This window comes from Penaeus japonicus, unplaced genomic scaffold (genome assembly GCF_977035675.1).
Source record: "Penaeus japonicus unplaced genomic scaffold, GWHDUDI00000001_assembly GWHDUDI00000026, whole genome shotgun sequence".
Classification (NCBI taxonomy): Eukaryota; Metazoa; Arthropoda; class Malacostraca; order Decapoda; family Penaeidae; genus Penaeus; species Penaeus japonicus.
In genome coordinates this window covers 15,543,227-15,546,142 of record NW_028234428.1, presented here as the reverse complement: position 1 = coordinate 15,546,142, position 2,916 = coordinate 15,543,227, and the positions used below count along the sequence as shown (strand labels likewise).

The 2,916-nt window shown below is 38.4% G+C and overlaps 2 protein-coding genes across 3 annotated transcripts in view; both read left to right on the top strand.

Annotated features, from left to right (window-relative positions):
• Myo61F (unconventional myosin 61F) overlaps positions 1–2,916 on the top strand; it is a 97,011-nt gene that overhangs the window by 28,095 nt on the left and 66,000 nt on the right. The window lies entirely within an intron of this gene.
• Positions 1–2,916, top strand: part of LOC122265515 (uncharacterized) — a 192,947-nt gene that overhangs the window by 188,832 nt on the left and 1,199 nt on the right. The gene's annotated exons all lie outside the window — the stretch shown is intronic.

Genomic DNA, 2,916 nt, shown 5'->3' with positions numbered 1-2,916 from the left:
TCGTGAGAGGTAGAGGAGTAGGGAGGCAGTCCACACCACAACCAGTATCGTGGCCACCACCAAAACAACCAGCCCTACAATTCTTACCCAGGAAATAGTTACCATGGTAAAAATAACCAATATATTTTCTGCCAGTACATTTTCATTGGTACAAGAAAAATAAAAATTATTCCGATTGAAGTCCAAAACATAACTTGATGCATTTCATATTCTGTTGCAGGTGGTCAAAATCACTACAATAACTATGGAAGCCCAATGGGTCGAGGCAGCGGGCCTGGCGGGCAGCGATCGTTACCACCCAGGTTCCAAAGGGGCGGAGGTGCCCCCAGACACCAGTATCCAAGCCCCAATCATTACCACCATCCAACTTTACCCTCCACACCCTTAATCGAGGAAGTCACCAGGTAATATAAGTAATTCTGAGGCAGGTCACCCCTTTTTTTTTCTTTTAGTCTATAATTTTTAATTATGCATATGGGCTTCCAAATCCAACCCGATGAATCAATCTTTGTCTCTTAAAGGTTATATAATTGGTCTCAAAGTGGAGTTCTGATAGTGAGTTCATGATGGACTAGATTTAAGTTCAGATTGTCTAAAATAGTAACAGTGGGAGTTGGTAGTATTAGGTGGTTGTAATTAGTAAATCAAGTGTGAAGATAAATGAGCTGTAATGAGAGTACTGGAAGTTATGATGTTATTAAAGGGTCTTTGATAACAAAGTTGTATATTATAATTATTATTGACCCACTAATGCTGGGGCAACTTTGGTTCTGCCTGGGGATTATTTAGAAATTTTGTATGCTAACACCTTGGCCTATTTACCTACTACACGCATGATTACCCAGTGTGCCTTCCATACAAAAAGCCATGACGGGATATTGTGCGCCCAACAGCAAGTGCGGCCACCATGTGACGTGATGTTGTGTCATCCATCGTAAATATTTTAAAGAAATGATAAGAAAGAATTCAGCAAGAGCTTATGGTTAACTGATGAAATAAGTTGAAAGAGCAGATTATTTTATTGATAAGAAGAGAAATGGTGTAAATACCTTAAGAAGTATAAAAACTATAACAATGGGTTTCAAACAAATTGAGAAAATTAATTTAAAGCGGATTGAATGTATTGAGCATATTTAATTTTTATCATGCTGCATGTTCTTGCCTCCACCATTACTATATGTTATTGTGAAAATATGTAAGTAAGGATATATTAAGGTTTCTGATATACAACATACCCTAAAATTGCTTTGAGTAAGTATTATCTGCTTCGTAAGATTTTGTGGGAACACAAAATTGTAGACTGAAAATTACTACTGAGTAAACCAAGTATTATTTTCTTCTTCTTTTTATTTCATAGGATATGTTGAGTGTCAAATATATTTTGTCCACACTCCCTTCAATTGTTACATAAAATTTGTTGTAATTGAGGTAACATGACCTAAGATTGTAACTGATAACTATATTTTAGGTCACAAATAACTAAACCCAACATAAATTCCATATTATTCACATATTAAAAGCTGTGACAAACATATTCCTAGGAATAATATGAAGTCCAATTAGTCTATTCTTTAGCAATTTTCTATGTGGAATTAGCAATTCCTTAACACTTCACCCATGTTGTGGCAAAAGGCTTCCAGATTTTTACTTATAAGATAAATGCTGTTTAATCAATATTAGGAAATCATTCTTTGTGAATAGTAGAGAGTTATAAGATCCTCTTGAAGTAACATTTAGCTTACTTAACCCACTCTGGACGGGTGGTACAGTACTGTACCGCTCATTCAAAAGCCCAGTGGCTGGGCGGCACAGTATTGTGCCAGCTATTCAATTGATTTAGGCCTAATAATTCAAACGCCCCGGCATTGTGACATTCAAGGCTAGAATTCCCCCGTCGTGGATGGGTTAATATGACCAGGTGTATTGTCAAGTTGCTCAGGGCTGGTATCTTTTGAAAAAGGGCAGCACTATGAACAGTTGGTAATGTCTACATGCCTTGGCACAGATTCTCCTCCTGTGAGAGGGGAATGGCTCCAGGTTTTGCAGTATATCTAAGATCAGCTGACCGCACATTCATAGTCTGTTACCAACAAAATCAGCTTCTTGTTAGTTGCTGTTTCTTCATTTCTTGAAGTTGACAGTCCTAGTTGATTTTGGGATTTATTGTTGGCTACGCTTGTTTGATTTCAATTGGCAATTTCAATCAAAAGACTTGTTTTTAGTCAGGGATTTAACCCATTCACTATGGATGACTTTTCGTGGTTTTTGCATCAGACACCAGCAAAAGAGGTTATTTGGTCAAGGCCCCAGCACAGGCGGGGCTCAGGAGTGAGCGAGCCAGACATCCCAGAGGCTCGTAGCTAGTGCGCCCCTAGACTACCAAGGGCATTAGGGCCTTGCGTTTCGGCGAATACCCGGGCATTGTGGACAATCAGAGCCGGAATCGCCCCCCCTGGCATATGAATGGGGTTTTTAAATCCACACTTTCCCTAAAATAGAAAAAATAAGACAGGATAGAGGACTGAGTGAATGGAAAAGGTATTGGATTAGGAGAATTTTGACAGCAGGGCCTTGCTCTTCCATTCATGAATCTCATTTCAGTGTTTTGTTTTTCTGTAAAATTCCCTGGGTTATATGCCCATTGTTTATGTCCATGTGATAATTCAAATCTTGCAGATTCGCTGTGCCATGTACATTATAATAATATATCTCTCTGCAAAAAGGAAAAGTTTTTGAATTGATAGTTTGGATTGACAAATTTTAGGTCATGATTTGTAGTGAGTGACAAGATGAACTCTTGATCCAAACACCTTACTCTTCAAGCAACGAAATATTAATAGATGCAATCAAAAGTGACAACCCGCTTGATGGTCCTGGAAAGGGATAATGTCGTGATTGAAAATGAGGCCACCCTTT